The sequence below is a fragment of the Alligator sinensis genome, unplaced genomic scaffold (genome assembly GCF_000455745.1).
Source record: "Alligator sinensis unplaced genomic scaffold, ASM45574v1 scaffold270_1, whole genome shotgun sequence".
Classification (NCBI taxonomy): domain Eukaryota; kingdom Metazoa; phylum Chordata; order Crocodylia; family Alligatoridae; genus Alligator; species Alligator sinensis.
Genome location: NW_005842364.1, coordinates 535,754 through 553,772, shown reverse-complemented (window position 1 = coordinate 553,772; position 18,019 = coordinate 535,754).

The window sequence follows — 18,019 nt, the reverse complement described above, 5'->3', positions numbered from 1 at the left end:
GTCCAGCCCTTCCAGAAGATCCCTAACTACATCTGCACTGACCCAAGGTCTGACAGAGCTATCCCCAAGATTGTCCCTACCTCTGGTAGGAGGGATGTCCTGGTCCCTGTTCAAAAAAACAGAGGCAAAGAAACTGTTAAAAATATCGACTTTCTCATCTGGTGTAGCCACAAGGTTACCATTTGAGTCTTGCAGGGGCCCTGCATTGCCTGGTGCCCTCTTCTTTCTCCCAATGTACTTGAAAAAGGACTTCTTGTTGTCCTTAATCCTGGATGCTAGCCTGAGTTCCATCTCTGCCTTGGCCTTCCTAATAGCCCTCCTACACTCACAGGCCGAGGAGGAGTAGTCCTCCTTGGTGATAGCCCCTCCCTTCCACTATTTGTATGCCACCCTTTTAGTCCTCAGGCATTGCTGAATGCCCTTCTTCAGCCATGGGGGTTTCTGAGCACTCTTACCCCCTTGTTTCTCTCAGGGACTGTTATCCTTTGGGCCTGGAGGATCACCCCCTTAAGGTATGACCATCCCTCATGGACTCCCATCTCCTCTACCTTCTGGGCCCTCAGTGCCTCCCCCACTAATCTCCAAAGCTCATTGAAGTTGGCCCTTCTGAAGGCAAGGGCTTTAGTCTTGCTATAAGCTCTTGACACCCTGTGTTGGATAGTGAATTCTAGCAGGCGATGATCACTATTGCCCAGGTGGTCAAGGACCTGCAGTTCCCTCACCAGGTCATCCCCAGTGACCAGGACCAGGTCCAGCAAGGTGTTACCCCTAGTGGGGCTGTGCACCTCCTGGATAAGGTGAAGGTCCTGTAAAGGATAAAGTAACTAAGCAATTTATTATTTTTGCCTCTAATCCTTTGCCTTCAGGTAAACTGGGTCGCAATCTGACTAGTGAGTGACCAGTGCATAATCAAGTATGCTAGTACAGTCTAGTTGTATATATTACAGTAGTCATTGTATATTCACTGTTGCAAAGTTCTGTAAAGTTTGAGTTCCCACTTTCATTCTAGCTTCACCTGTTTCAGTTTCTGACCTCCTCACAGTCCTTAGCATCTTCAGTTTTTGTGCTTATTGTCAATGTTCTTCCAAATAATCCAGTCAGCACTGTGTGAATGAATGTTTAAAATTTCCAGATTAAAAAAAAAATATTTGAATTCTAATGGCTAGATCCCATTTTACTTTATGTTCATGTTACCCAACTGTATAAGCTCTGATTTTTGGCCCATATGTGCAATTTACCGTTCTATGGTGTGTGTAAATGAAACAAGCCCCTAAATTTGAAACACCACTTCAATTTAGGGCTGATTTAAACCCCCATGTTGTGCATACACTCTGACTTACCTGCCTCTCCAGTGGGAAGGAGAGGGCAAGCTGCCGGTGGGTGGAGCAGTCCCTGGGCTGTGGGGGGTGGGAGGGGGAGGGCTGATGCTTCCCTCTGTGGCGGTTGTGCTCCCCTTCCAGGCAGCATCTGTCTCGGGTGATCCTGGGGGGCATAACAATCATGGAAGAGAATCACCAGGCCTCTGCACAGCTCAGCCTACCAGGCAGGCTCTCGGGAGGGATTGGGGAAAGAAAGATTAGGCTCACCGCTTTTCTTGGGTGGAGTTGCTTTGCCTGGCTGCTGTCAGGCTGCCTGCAGGACTTCCTGCGGAGCTGCACCCAGCCTACTGCTTCACTCTGCAGCTGTAGGGGCAGGAAACTGTATCTTGGAGGAGGAGTTTTAGTTTCTTGTGCCCCAAGTCATTTAAGGCACATTATGCCACTGAATTTCCTACAGCAGCTGGAATGAATGAGCAATATGCTGCCGAAGTGTGCAAACACTGACACTGATAAAATGATGCAAAAGCAATTAGGCCACTTTTTAAAATGTCATACACATATGCCTCTTGTTTAGTCTATACGTGGCCCTATTCTGAGTTCAATATGAGTATGCAAGAGTTCACATGGCTACTGAGCAGGCACAGCAGGGCTGTGTTCTGGCTAAGCAGATATGTGGCACTGTGCTTACCCAGGTACATGTTTGAACCCTGAAATTGTAGTTGGGCAAAAACCTAAGACTACTGGGTGTGAAACGATGGCAAGGACCTGTCTATATTTAAGCCAAATTGTTTACTAATTAAGATATTTAGTGGCAGAGTGGGAGACCCAGGTTCAAAGTTCCCCCTCAGACATAGGAGATTTGAACTTTAGACCTTTTTGATATTTCCCTAGTTTCCAATATAGCATTTTAAGAACTGAGCCACTGCACCTTCCATTAACTATTCATTGGATAAGTTGGAAGGAGTATAGTTTGGAAGTTGGGAGCAGAGGTCTAGGCTAGAATCAATGGCTACCCAGAGTAGCCTACATCTCACTGAGCCATAGCTTTTTCTCTTCCTCTTGGCTCAGTGGAGGAATGAAGAGGGAACTTGTAAATGTCAAACCTGTGTCTTTGTGGTGAAATCACCATACTGGAAAAAAAAAAAAACAGAGGAAAGTCAAAACCTTTGGAGAGGATTAAAACCTTGGTCTCCTGCTCTTTGAATGATTGCCCTGACCACTAGATTCTTGGGCTAACACATGGGAGAGACCCCTTCCTTCCAGCATCCAGGGTCGTTCTGTGTTGCCAAAGGGTGAAATAGAATCACAAAATGTGTGTGCATTTTGGCATTGGGTTTCATTTTTGTACATATAGTATTTAGCCCTTGGTATTCTAATCAGAATTGCTAAGATTAGGTAAAATAAAGCCAAAACTAGGAACTTAGGCTGTCTTTTTAAAAGAAAGATTAAATGAGTTATAGTTTGATAGTTTAAAATTGTGATTTTTTTTTCTTTTTAATTTAGAAATTTCAGGAAGGTGTAGGAGAACATTTCTGAGGTCACAGACAAGAAGTACTTTTCATATAGGTTTTTTTTTTTCTCCCACACACAAAATATATGTCAAGGAAGTATGAAGTCAGCTCAAGGTCAGGAGGGTCTTTCTAAAGTAGCAGCAAAGACAAAAGTTAAAATAATACAAGTATTAAGTAAGTTTTTGAACACCATACAGAAGTCATGGTGATATTACCAAGAAAATAACTTTAATGAGAAAAAGTTTGTTAATGAGGATAATTTCTTCATCCAACTGTGCTTCTTAGTGTATAAAATGAAAGGGAAGCCTAGTGTTCAAATACCTGTTATGAGTCATTTTTAGATTGAGTTTTCCGTTTTTGCAAGTCAAAATGCCCAATATAGTTGCATTGATTCTTTCTTCACTTAAATTTATTTTTAAAAGGTCTTTTCTTAAAGTTTATCCTTGTCCTGACAGCCAAATCTCTCTGGATCTAGAAACTCATAAACTCCACTGACTTTACTAGCTCTGGATTTTTCTTCCCCATTTATTTTAGACACATACTTGCTTCTCTTTAAAAGTCAGGGGAATTACATGCAAAAAACCCTAACTTTAAAGAAATTAGCTATCCAAATTCAGGAAAATGCCAAAGTGAAGATGTTCCCACACCATTATTTCAACAGCAGTATACTCTTGTTATCTATTATATTGTTGGTCCATCTTAGATATTGAGAAAAATCCCATCACAAAGATATCAGAGTATTAGTGCTTTTGTTCCTAATATTATAGCTTATAAAATATAAAGGATCTGTATGTCAAGTTAATGTTAATGCTATTTCTTTTCCAAAAAAAAAAAATAGTACTTTATTTTTTGTTCTGTTTGATTTTTTTTGTTCTGCTTAATTCTTTGTTCTATTATAGTCTCAATTTTTATTTTGCTTTTAGTTTTAATTTTGAATATCATTCTCCTTATATCACTACATAAAGGGAGCTATTCTATTTTATGAAAATGACCTTTGTGAAATTTAAAACTAAATTTTGGGTTTATCTCCTGTGACAGAGGGCCATCTTGCCACTGTTTCAATCATTGGCCTGCTCACCTGTCTACGGCAGTTGGCCCACCTAACTCATCTGCCACGCCTTTGATGCTACTGAAAAGTTCCTAGGCAGGAGGCTGCCCATTTAATGCCCTGATGCCAACTGCATAATATATGACTCTGGACCTTTCCTACAGCATGCCCAATGCCTCTCAGATGGCATCACTATATGGCTCCAGCAGCACACCAAGCCCTGCTATATTCCCATCTGATGTTCAGACCCCAACCTGGATCCCTCTTACTCAGGTGGCCTAACCTCCACCATCATCCTGGGCCACAAGACCCCCTAGACCCCTTTCCCTCTCAGCAGTGACCCCCCGAACTTTGGCCTCACATGCCCTGGCCTTGCCTTTCAGCCAGTTAGAACTCCAGGCCCCTGGCTCTGGCCATCCCTCACAGTGGGTGCTCTTGCCTTTTGACTCTTATGGTCCTGGCCCTAGCACGGGCCAATTGATGTTTTCTGGGTAGGTTCTTGAGTAGCTAGCCCTCTCTCCCATATAAGTCCACCTTCTTCGGGCCCCTCCAAACATGGTCCCCACTTTCCCTGAGCTTATGAACCATATAGTTTCTTTGGACCCCTCCTGGACCCACTGTTCCACCCTCATTGGGCTCACTCGCTCACTGCTCCCTCCTCACTGGGGCCACTACTCTGCCCCTCAATGGGGCTCCTGGGTGTGACACCTTCTGGGCCTGTACCCTGTCCCCTCTTCAGGGTTACCCACCAGATCATGGGGGATGAGGCTATATGGCACCCCATCCTCATCTTTCACTGAGGAAGCACAGGTGTGACATTTCCTGGAGACTGCCACACCATAGGCAGCCCCACTATACCATCCAATACCAGCAGGGTGTAGTTTCAGGTTGTGCCCCAGGACCAAGAACCTCCTCCATGCCCATAGTTCATACTCTTAACCTCCAGATATTCTGGGAGCTGTAGATATCTGGCTGGGTGATGTTCACCCTTGTGGCTGGGAGACCCCTATAGCTGTGAGCCCCATCAGAAGAGAAGTTTCTCAGCCATGTGAACTTGCTTCTTCCCAGTGCAGGGGGAGGCTGAGATCGAACTCCCCCTGCAGTAGTAATAGGGGGTGATGGAATCTGATTCATGACCCAACAATTATACCTTCTGCCATGCACGTGTGTCATGGCAGGAGGCGTGATTGTGTGGATCGTGCATTAAATCCCATCATGCCTTTACTTGCACATGTAGAGGGGCGCTAGTTAGAAGTAATGTTTCTGAGTAGGTGGTGGTTAAAGAAGAAAAATGTTTGGATTTAACACAATCCATATTTTCTGTAAATATGCAGAAAAGCAGTAACACTTTCTGAATGCTCATACTTATTAGCTTATGACTTAGTCTCAGGAGGAATAGACTAGAGCATCATACCCATCTCAGGGGAGGAACTGATCTATTCTATCCAAAAACAACTACTTTTGTTGCTTTAACTCTTTGTCCTCTGCCATCTTTTTTTTATGTTATCAGAACCCTTCAACAGTCATCAGTAGTGTTGAACTACCTCTATTCAGTTCTTTTTTCCTGGGTGGCTCTGTTGTCATAAATTGTACAAAGGTATTTCAAAACTTTGTTTTATCAAGTCCTACACTTCTTTTTTTGCTAAGGTTTTCTTCCTTTTCCTGGACAGTCTCCTCTTGGTGAGCCTAGAACTTCTGCTAGAAATTAAATCAAGTCATCCTGACAGTAGCTGCCATCCACACCTTACATTTTTTTCAGAACTCAGGTCTGGGTATGAAAATCCAACTCTGATATACTCATGGGCTATTAATAATGATGAAAAGTAGCTAGGTCAGAGAAGACTACTCAAGGTTCATCATGACCTTGTAGTTTGAAAATGTTATTTATTTGTTGCATGCCACTTCCATATGCTATTTTGAATCAGCTGCATCAGTCGATGCATCCTCTAGTACTATTCTAACTTGCCAGGAGCCATAATTGTAGTATAGAGATAGCAGGCATTGAAATATAGGATTGCAAATAGATTCCAACTGGAATCTACTGCCACAGATGTTAGCATATTTCTTTGCATTCTCTTTCTGTCCCTCTTCCCTAGTTCCTTCCTGTCCCTCATTCATGAAGTTGTGTGTGGTCATCTTGGGCTACCATGAAAGACTATACACATTGCAATGCAGCTTTTTTCTGAAAACGTTCCTCCATTATCACAAGCACTAAGCAGATACAGGCAGTCTGCCTTTAATGTCTTGGCAGGCATTTATGTTTTGAATCCTTATCAGTACTGAAGTCACTAGAGGAAAAAGGCTTTTATAGTTTCATACCCACCTCCAACTTTAAATGTATTATTTTGTGCCTACAGTCTTATGTCCAGTCATCTCAACTTGGTTCTAGTTAAATGTTTCTGGCCAGCCTAAGGAAATGACCATTAAAAAAAAAAAGCCCTATTGGTGGAAAGTGCCTTGGTGGATCTTTCTTAAAAAAATATTCAAAGTACAGCTTCCAGTGCTGGCCCGTTAATATTCTGGGGCAGTTTCCAGCACCCAAGGGAAAGGTGGTAGAAGGTGACCAAATTGCAGCAGATTAAGGAACAGCCACAGCTTCTTTTTGATCATATTGGGCATTTATAGACGTGCCAAGCTAATTAAAAGTGCCTGGAGCATCACATGTGTCAGTATCCCCACACTGAAAAATGGCGTTGGGGCACTTTGAACTAAAGCTCATTGAATGAGCTTTAAAGGACCCTTCCACCATTTTTCAGCATGGGGACACTGATATGCATGACACTGAAATCTGCTGAAGTGCAGTAATTACCTTGCTGCAGCAGACTCAGTTAATTGAGTCTGCTCCAATGTGCTGTAATTGCAGTGTGTCAGAACAGCCTCCCCTTTCCTGTATAGGAGTCCATTGTTTCCTTCGTTGACTTTTTTTTGTTGGCATCTCAGTTGCTCAGCATTCTTCATCCAACAGGACTCCAAAGTAATCATAAAGTGTTGAGGAGGCTCATTATGTTGTCACAAACCCGCATATAATATTGTACCTGCCTACCTGCCACAATATCGATTCCATAAAGAACTCCAAAGTAAACTTTGCAGGCAATCATTAAACATTCTGAACAGCAGCTCCTGAGTGGCAAGTAACCTGCTTTAGATAGTTGTGGGAGACCCTGGCTCTGCATAGCTGTTTGTGGTGCTATGTTAGTCTTCAGGGAAACATACTATTTATTACTGCTGTACAACTGAATTCAAATCACCATGCCAATGCCTCCCTGTTCACACCTGCCAGGAGGTTCATGAAATGCACAGCAACATAATAAAATAAAATGACAAAACTGTTCCAAGAGACCATAGGTTCTTTAGAAACACCGAAATGGTAGATTTGTATGGGGAATAGTTCAAATAAACTTTGTTCAGAGAAGACCTGTCATAAAATAGCACAATTTTGTTGGACTAGAGTAAATTAAAGGAGAAAAATAAACAAGATAAATTCAGCTGAATGATTGAGAGAGACAAAGAATGCCACTTTCAACATGCAACTGAGTAGCAATAAGGGAATCATGAAAACATACCCATAAAAACTGATGCTTGTGAGAGAGTAGCATTTTCACCTTAAAAATGCTATGATTTGTTCTGAAAATTGACTTACTGTTCAACTCCTGTGAGCTGGGCTTCATAGCCAAGATATGTTTACCCAACATTTGTGATGTCCAGGACATGCTCTTTGGTGGCTCAACCAGAGGGGAGACTGGTTCATGGAGAGATGAAACGTAGCTCCTAGAGTAGAACATGACATACAAACTATAACTCTTCTCAGCCACCGTATTACCTCAGAAGGACATTGTTTAATGCCGTAGACCCAACAAACTGAAGTTAAACATCTTTTTATTTTATTTTATTTAAAATCTTTTAATTTTATATAAATATTTATATTTTTTTTGTAATAAAAAACAAAACAAAACAAAAGAACAATTTGGAATGGAAATTTCCAAGTAAATAGATTAGTTTTCAGCTTTTAAAAGAGTATTACTGGCCAACTCCACTAATAAAATAGCTAACCTATAAAACACATTACAAAGTTAGAGCAAATTAACATTGGATGATTAGTGAAAACAAATTTTGAGCTAGTTAACCACATATGATATTACATATCATATGTGGTAGTCAGCTGGGGTCGATCCTATGACCCCAGCTTACTTCCTGCCCTTTGGGCGGGGGGCTGGACTCGATGACCTTCCGAGGTCCCTTCCAGCCCTGATGTCTATGAAATCTATGAAATATGCCATAAGGATGTATATTTCCAGTTTGCCTTCAAAATGAGTAATATTCAAAGAAAGAAATAGAAATATCTTTATATTACATTGAAAAAAGTTAGCAAGCTTTAGGTTCCTATGTAACTACAGTGCTTCTGAAAATGGTATTGATTTATTTAAATAAAGACAGGCAACAGAATTTAGAAATGGAAATTGATTTATAAAATAAAAAATGAGGAAGAGAGAGTAAACAGTATAGTATGAAAAGAAGTTAGGAAAGAGAAGAGAGGGCTTAAGGGAGAACGATTCCCAAAAGCTAACCATGAACTTCTTTTAAAAAAACAACATAGTTCCACTATGATAAGTACAAAGTAGCTTACAGCAAACAAAACCAAAAAATCTGTTGGGAAACAGAATTGTCTAGTTGATATCATTGGATTGATAGTCAAGAGACTCGGGTTTTAGCCAGACTGCCGCTGCCAGACTTGCTGTGTGACTTTGGACAATTCATTTCACCTCTGTTTCTGCTATGCCCCCCCGCCACCTTTGATTTGTCTGTCTTGTATGTGTATATTGTAAAATTATTTTGCAGCAGGGATCCTTGTGCACTGTGTTTATATGCTACTTAGCACAATGCAGCCCTGGCCTCAGTGCTTCAGTTCTATGCTACTTAGCACAATGCAGCCCTGGCCTCCTTGCTTCAGTTTTAGCCACTAACTTAATATTAGCTTATCATGGTAATAACCAAACTGGAAATTATAAAATTTAAGAGGAACTGAAACAAACAGAGATAAATTGTACTGAAAAATACAAAAGAGAACATACGTCAATCTCATGAAGGCACTTGTCAACAAGAAAATAAATTAGGCAATGCTTTATTTACATACATAAAAATCTGAAAAATGTGTATTTTGTTTCTGATTTGTTTTCTCCCATATATTTTGTGTTTGATGTAAAAATATACAATTTCCTGGAAATGAAATAAACCATAGAATGAGCTTTGGAATGAATGCATGCCCTTAGAATCAAATATACCTCAGTCAGCAAGTGACCTCTAATGTATGTTTTTTCCTAGGTGAGAAAAATCTAACGTAACATAAACTGTGTTCTGAGTAAAAAACTCTCCAAATTGAATTTTTGCTAGTTTATATGTGTGTCTCCATCAGATCCTGAAATAAAATCTGTGTGAATACTGTATAATACTAACCCTGTCAGTAAACTTTATGGGCCATCTACTGTTTTTGATTCATACTCAGAAAAGGGATTCTGGACTGTAGAATGAAGGCAATATATAAACTTAAAAGATATAGTTTTATGGCAGACAAAAGAAGTAGGCACTTGTCCAAAATTCTGACTCCGTACCACTGAAGGTCAAGGTTAGTCGAGGTGATATGGAAATATCCACAGATATTTAAAATGGCCACAGATGTCCTGAGTGCCTTTTCACCAAGGGTTTTTCACATCAAATCAAGATCAATTTATAGCCCATAAATAACAGTGGCAGGACTTCTGTATGGTCTTTATACAAACTTTATTTCTAGGCCCAATGGGGATACAGACAACACGAAGAAAATGCAACTATTAAAGGTTTTTATTCAAGACACGATTATGCCAGGTTAAATTTCTCTCTCAAGGAAAAAAACACTTAAAGGTCATTTACTGACTGAAAAGTGTATGATTGTAAGTACAATCCTTAATGCATAATTTTTCCTTTTAGCCTGAGTTCAGTTCTAGGCAATTTTCTCTCTCTGGTGTATAACAGAGAATGTAGTATAAGTATGATAAAAATATGTATATTAATCTAAACTATCTATGTGCTGTCTGGGCTGTTCTTTGGTATTAGACCAAAGACTTCAAAAACTCATATAAATTTACATGCAAAACCTACAACAAAAGAACCTTTACGTTTCAAAGACAAGCACTCAAAATTCAAGGAAATGCCAGAATTAAGCTGGCCATGGGAATTTAATTTGGCTTCCTGTTGAGATGGTGCATATACAAGAGGCAATGACTTTTTGTTGATGATATCTTTTATTGGACCAACTGCATGGCTGGAATAGACGCAGGCCATGCACAGGGATTCATTTCTAGTACAAAGAATTTCAAAGAATTTCTGTGAATTTTAAACACTACAAAACAAGTTTGGGAGTTGGAGTATATGTGTATTTCAGCCCCATGGCTAGAAAGCTGCCTAGGCAAGCTCTCCAGCCAGGGAGCACTAGAGGACTGTTCCTTGGAGCACTCCTACCCTTAAGGTAGCCCATTTATTGCTAGCCTGCCTGCTGCTGTTCTAGGGAAGGGGGCAGGTTGTTAATAGGCAGTTGGCAGCTGCCGAAAAGGAGCAGCTGCCACAGGCAGCCCTTAGCTATCTAGCATTAAGATGGGTAAAAGAAGAACTGCTTTCCTTGCCCTTCCTTACCTCAGGATGATGTCCCCAGTCCCACTAATCAGCTGATTGGCAGGAGGGGAGAGAGATTCTCCCACAGTGGGAACTCTGCCAGAGCCCTGGGAGAGTTTCCACTGTAGGTAAATAACCACTACTCTGAGCACTCCAGGTCAACCAAGAGGACCGCATAGGGCAGGAAGATGATGCAACCAAGACTGGAGAGCCCCCTTTGAGTCCCAAGATGCTTCCAGCCCAGGGAGAATGGCTCCTGTGCTTATCCGATCAATCAGCTTGTTGGTATGATGGGCAGAAGGACCATTCACCTGGAGCAGGTGGGAGGCAGAGGCAGCACAACTGTAGGTAATGCCCTCACTGGTCCATATGTGGTAAATGCCCCCTTATGCACAGTCTGGTTCCCAATCTGAACTGGGACAAGAGGTAGATGCCTTGGAAAATGCCCAATCATGTCTGTTCAGTGGCTTGGGGGGGAGTGGGGGGGGGGGCATTGGCGCACTCTGCAGGATTGCCATAGGGACCCCAAACAACTTGTCCCTGGGCAGGCTATCAGGGAGTCATTGCTCTCCCTTCCTGCCTTTCCCTTGGAGGGAAGTAGGGAGAGCAGGCAATTGGGGAATAGTGGGTATCCTCAGCACCTGAAAGAAGCGTACAGTCATTCAAGGGGAGATAACTTCCAGGTTGGAAGAGGAAGAACTGTCTTATGGAAGAGTCAGTTCTCATCTGAAAGAAACACTTTGAATGGCTATATGTTCTTTTTGTGCTGGGAGAAAAAGGTTTTCTCCTAACATAAAGGCAATGCCTGTCTATGGCCTTAGAGAAGCTTTTGAATACAATGCATTTTTTTTGAAAGCTTGTCTATGTCTATTCCAACTACATAATTGGTCCAATAAAAGTTAGCACCCACAATTGCATTTGCCTTTTGCATATTTCCTGGATCACGACTACATCACTTCAATACTACCATTAAACTATACTGTTTTTCTTATAGAACCCCAGCTACATTCAATGCACAGGATGGATGGTATTCACTGCATGGGTAACTGATAAATTATTCATCATATGTTCATCATTCAATATGGTGTTGCATGCTGTATTTACTGTGCAGCATCCAAACTCTTACTTCAATACAGAATTATTAATGTTGCCACATCAAATTTCTATAGCACTTATCACCATTGCAGATGAGTGGTTCACAATATTTAATGATATTGCCTTCACAACATTGCTCTTAACATTGCTCTGTCTAGATTTACAGACTGGAATTCAGATCTATAGAATGAAAACCAGTTTTAAAAGGCATGGAGTAATTTGGGGTTCGTACCCTGAGAAACTGAGAGTCTCATCTTTCAAAGCACTTCACATTTTTTGTGGTACTGTTTAAGTTCAATACACAACACCCATTGACAACATTTGCATTTTTTGCTGTATAACACATATGCCAATGAACTTGATGCAGCTCATTGTGGGTGTCCTTCAATAAAGAATACACAAATAGGCTTGGTTTAGACACTAAAAAAGCCTGAGGCAGAACTGATCTAAGCTATGGGGTCTTCAGTAAGTGGTGTAGCTTAGGTAAATAGTGAAGAGAGTACATGTTCACCATTTAGTGAGGGGACAGGGGGGACAAATCTTAGACTGGGTTCCACCATTTTTAAACCACTGTATCTGTCAAACTTCTGTTCTGTTACAGGTATAGATTTCTTTCCTGTGTTGAACTTCTGTTTTGTTACAGGTATAAACTGGTTTACAATCATTTATATTGGTAAAAATGTAGTGTCTGTACCTGGCCATAGGGTTCAATTGTGAATAATCTGTATTTAATTGACTTTGCCTAGCATCATGTAGGAACTCTGTTGCAGAGATGAGAATAGATTCTAGTTGCCCAGAATGCCATTCAGATTTTTTTAAACATCTTATTCTTCCTGCAGTTTCTTGTTTCAATTTCATAAACATCTTTTGATTTCTTTAATAAATAAAGCATTCTTAGTGAGAAAGCAGGCTGCTTTGAAACATAGACAAGTTATTCCTTGTATTCACAGTAAGACCAGGGTTCTGTGCTGAAGATAGTATGTGAGCATCCAATTAGCCCCCTGACAGATCTTCAAGTAAATTTGTGATGAGATCTGATGTGGGATTCCAATAATTGTGCTTCCTTTCATGCCACATGTACATGGTAGAAGGAATAATTGTGGGATCCTGCCTCAAATCCTATTGCTCTATATTCTCAGTGCAGGGGGAGCCACATGGTACATGCCCCTGGCTGGGAAGTTGGTTCAGCTGGCAGGGCTACCAGCTGTGAACATGCATGGTGTGGTCTCCTGGCTGGGAGCCAAGCTTTCTACTTGACAGTGCAGGGAGAGGCTGGGATTGGGCTCCCAATGGCACAATGGGATCTGAAGAAGGGTCCTACAAGTGCACCTCCTGCCATGCACATGTGGGCACTATTGTTGGGATCCCAAATCAGATGCCATTGTACCTCCAGTGTCTGTCAGGGCCTCAGAAATTATGGATTTTGTTCTAAATTCTAGAATGGAGTGTGTTCTTTATAGATCCTTTTTCTTCCTGAACACTTCAGCTGTCTCTGTTCTTTCCTATACTGATCACACACACAACTTTTCATTGCTCCTTCTGCACTCCTCCTCTGCACTCTTTACCCTTTCGCATTATGGTCATGTACCTTTGACCTGCAAGTGAGAGAAGTGTTGATAGCCCATGAGGGACAGTTGCACTACCACAAGTCCCTTGCAACTAGAAAGGAGAATCCTGGTCAACATGTGCAGCAACTAAGATAGAACATGCCTGTTTAAGACAACTGCCAAATAATTTAATGGCTATACTTGTAGCATGCTTCTGTGGATTGTATGTGTGATCTTAGCTAAATTTGCATATATACAGTTGTGGGAAAATGTGCATCCCTAACCTCACCAGGCTGAATTTCAGGTGTTGTTATATTCCAAAGCATGGTAACATTACAGCTTCTTGATGACATGATTATCATAATGCTATTCATTTTAAAACCAAACAAAATGAGGTGGTAGTGGGGGGGAGGTGGTAGTGGGAGGGAGGTGGCTCCTGGGGTGGGTGGCAATGGAGTGGGGGCATCTAAGGGGTGGAGCCTGGGGACAGGTAGCCAGAATCCTGGCCTCTGGCTAGTCTCTTGTGGGTGTGCATGCTACAGTGAATCTGGCTTGCTCAGGGACAACAGTGGCTGTTGTTCCCATGTCACAGGTGCTTCCCCATCTGGCAGCTGGTGGTCAAGGCCATCAGGGATGTCACATGGTTCTGGACCCATGGCAGGCAGCTCCAGCTCTGCACCTGCATAGAGCTAAGATGAGCAGTGGTGCTGGGCCTAGGCGGAGAGGCTGGCTGGAGAGGGACCTAAGGCAGGGGCTCCTGGCTTGTGGAGGTAGCACTGGACCTGCTGCTGGGTAGTATGTGGTTGCTAGGGGGAAGGCAAGGCTAGGGTTGGCGGCAGGGCAGTGGGCAGCACAAAGGTGACCCCCAGGGCCAGAACGGTACACAGCTCTCAGCAGTCCTCCTCTATGGCCTGCATTGCCCTCGTCATTATTGTGCCTTGCTCCCTCAGGACCTCAGCAGTAGGGGCCTGCTGCTCTCACTGCCACCACAGCTGTTGCTCCCATCCTCTGACTGCTGCACCTCCTCTGCCCAGGACTCACAGAGGAGCTCCCCTTGGGCTTCATAGATGTTATGCAACACGCAGGCTGCAACAGTGACTTGGCACCATGATGGACAACAATGGCCTGGAACACAGTGGAATAAAAGACTCCCTGGCTGTAGTGGCGGACGTCAGATGGAGCGCGCAGGTGATGGAGATTTGAGTCCCATCCAGGGCCCTGATTCACTGGGGGAATCCCAGGGTGTGAAACCCTGCCACCACCTCCAGGGGATCATGCACGCAGTGCACCATGTGTTTCAACATGTAGTCGAAGGCACTGCACACCTCCAGGATGACCTCCCCATTGGTTGTCTTGCCCTCACTGAAGAAGTGGCCCATATAGCAGAGCCTGGCAGGAGTGGCTAGCTTCAGCAAAGCTAATACAAGTTGAGTGTCTGTGGGGAGAGGCAGCCGCATGCTGGTGTCCTGCCACTCCAGGTGTAGGCAGAGCTGCTCTAGGAGGTCCTGGAAGGTGGTCCCAGAAGAAAAATTAAAATTAGTCTTCTGCTTTGATGTTTGGCAACAAAAATGCCTGGTTATAATTACTGTCTCTTTGAAAGAGTATAAAACCATCACTGAATCAGGAGAGCAGATTATTATTTTGTGGTTAACTTGCTTTCTTTTACCTTGGGTAACTAGAGAGGTATAATAAGAAGATCCAATATGGCAGAGTTTTTTAAAGAAAGCATTCATGTTAAAAAAGCTATTTTTCCATGGAGCTGTTGCAGATGTGTAAGTACAGTACTTGGGTGAAATGGAATTACCTGTGATATAATATACTTAAACATTTAGGGCTCGCTCATGCTTTTTGATATGCTGGTGCACAATGCTGGCCATCTGTTTAAAAATTAGATACCATGAACATGCATGAGTACAGTTGTTTGTTATGTGCTTTTTCTTTACTACTAAAAAAAATTACCAGGTCCAAGTATTGCAGGGCTATTCAGTATATGAGAAGAAAGAGTCTGATCTTTGGTTGAGAGTTTATTCCCGTCTTCTATCTTGAATTCATGAAGAGTTATTTGAGGACAGTTATTCCTGAATTACTCTTTTTAGACACTTTTATGTCAGAAAGAGTGATTTGTTCATATTTAGTTTAACCAAAGGAAAAGAGAATACATTATCTCTATGTGTTCTACTTAATACTGGGTTTAGGAATAGCTGCTGTGAAATATCTATATGCAGATAAGCTGGTGATAACTGCTTTTCATACTATTAGCCAATGGTGCTTCTGGGTAGAAAGGTTTGCTCAGTTTAAAAAAAACGAACAAACCCAAACAAAATGTTTGTTTTAAAATGCTTCTAGTATCTTAGGGTTCAATGCCTAGCATCATGGTTCTCAAATTGAAATAGCTCCTAAGGCCCAAATCCATCTCCCCTCTAGACTGGTAAAAAATGCTTATACATAACTAACTATACCTGTGTAAATAGCATTTAGGCCACTTACGTACATTTTAGTCTTATTCTACCTGCCCTCTACAGCAATTTGCCCTAGAGGATGAATTTCTTCTTAATTGGACATTATGTAATTCATCTACTTGATAATGAATTCCTTTGTTATATTATATTCTATTGGTTTTAGAGCACAAGCTTTTTATCATGTGTCTTTTTTAAGTCTAATAATTCTGTTATTACACTTGGATAATGTACATTCACACACATACATACACACTTAAATAAGTTTTGGATCCATTTCACTGAAGGGCTTCTTATACTCAAAGAAAACATATGATAAAAATCTTTCACTCTGAAGCCAAAATCAGATAATACAAAAATGGGGTATATGTTAACAAGTACATATTAACTTACTGCACAGTATGCAGCTGCTTGGCTTTCTGAAAGCATCTTTCTCTCTCTTTCCCCCCCCCCCTCACATATTTTCAATTATAGACATATTTTCCAGTCCAAACAGTGAGAAATGTCAAGTCAGATGTAGAAGCAAATCCCATTGCCTTTTAATGGGAATATTTTCAATTTTACGTTCAAGGGGGGAAAATAATAATATTTTTTTTTCAATTTGTTCCAAAATAAAAACTACTGAGCCTCATTGGCAACTTTTCACAGCTGAGAAGATTATAAGAGAGCAATTCATATTCTTTTAAAATAATTTTATTCCAGTGTTTTACAGTTTTTATAAATAGATTCTGAGTTATTTAGGAGAAAACTAAGAATAAAATTAACTGGGATATACATAAGAAATGGTATGCTGACAGAATGTAACATAAAGGCAGCTTCTCTGATCCTTGTCACTTTATGGGAAGTGCAGCTCCCCAACATAACTCATGGTGCTTTGCAGGAAGTGTCATGAATTTTACAGTGATCTCCCAGACCCAACAGACTTTTGCTGTTGTGCCCTGGGGATTAGGAAAGAGCTGCAGTTTAGAGTGGTTGAGAGTCTGCAGCTGCTCTCCCCTATCCCCCTTTCCCATCCCCAATGCTGTGTTCAGAATGGGAGGGGGGAAGGGGAGCAGAAGAAGCTCATCGAGTGGTTTCTAATCCACACACCCCACCCTCCAGCTCCAGCTAGGTAACCCCCAGAATGAGCTCCCTCCACTCCCTTACCCTAGTTGCATTCTGAAAACTGCAGCTGAGCCCTGCTCCCAGCACTTCGACACAGCCCTGCTCATGGTGCATTGTTGACACAAGTTACTGAAGGTGCACCCCTTTAGATTGCTTTCTTCTGAACCATCATTTAAGAAAGTCATGGCTGTAGAGTACTTTCAGTGGCTGATCGCATGACAAAATGCCACTTGTGTCAATGTCCTTAGTTAAGGCCATTTAACCTGAAGTGATGTGCTGAATCAGGCCCTAATAGATTCATTTGCATTCCTTGATAAGGCTTATTACTTACATACGTGGTATTTGGCAGCATTTTATCTCCAACATTCTTTACAAAACATCATTTCCTGTTTAGTATAATTTATGTTTTCATATTTTCCATATGTTTGCTGGCACCTTCTGAAAATTTATAAAGTGTATAATGGACATGATTTTAAAGTTTTATTTGTTAGTTTAATTAGACAAGTTTGGAAAATTCTTGTCCAAGAAGAGAAAATAGTGGTAGAGGGGGGGAAAAAAAAAGATGGGTAGCCTTCTCTCAAGGAAATATAAAGATAAAAGCATAACTAAGAAAATATGTGTATGGTATTGGGGGAGGGGGGAAGAGGAGAGACAGTTTCAGCAATTTGAAAATCAAACTTTGACATTGATTGTCCAAATATACTGCCTAGTGTGTGAATTTTTGTAATGATCTGGAATATTTCACACGTGAACATGTTTCATCTTTGATCTTGTTCCTGAACGTGCTAGAAAAGTAATGTATCAAAGTGTCTGGGTTTTCCCAAGAAAGAATAGATTAAAAGTTTTAAATGATTAAATGCTTTAAAGGTAGGATCATTGAATAACTTTAGCATATCCATTTTTCAATGCCTTTAATACTGCCCTTATGGTAATTATGGCCATATATTTTTTATTTGCCATCTAGCTACTTCCCACATCCCACTTGACTGAAATGAGTCATAGCAGACAGCAAACTAGAGGTCATTCTCTCTATATCAGCCTGGATTCAAAATAAGTGAACTCTACAAGAGCTGCAGGGAGATTCTACCTTTAGTTTTCTGAGTTCATGTTGTTTTAATTCCACTTGCTCAAGACTCTGGACTTAAATGGCTAAGGCTAACTTCATATACTTCAGTATATTTTAGGTGCTCTATACTCTTGGGTGTTTTTCGATGCACTGGAGATTAGCTTCTAATTTACTCAAAACCATTGTAAAATCCTTACTTGTAATCACATCTATTTGTTACCAGAAGCAGTT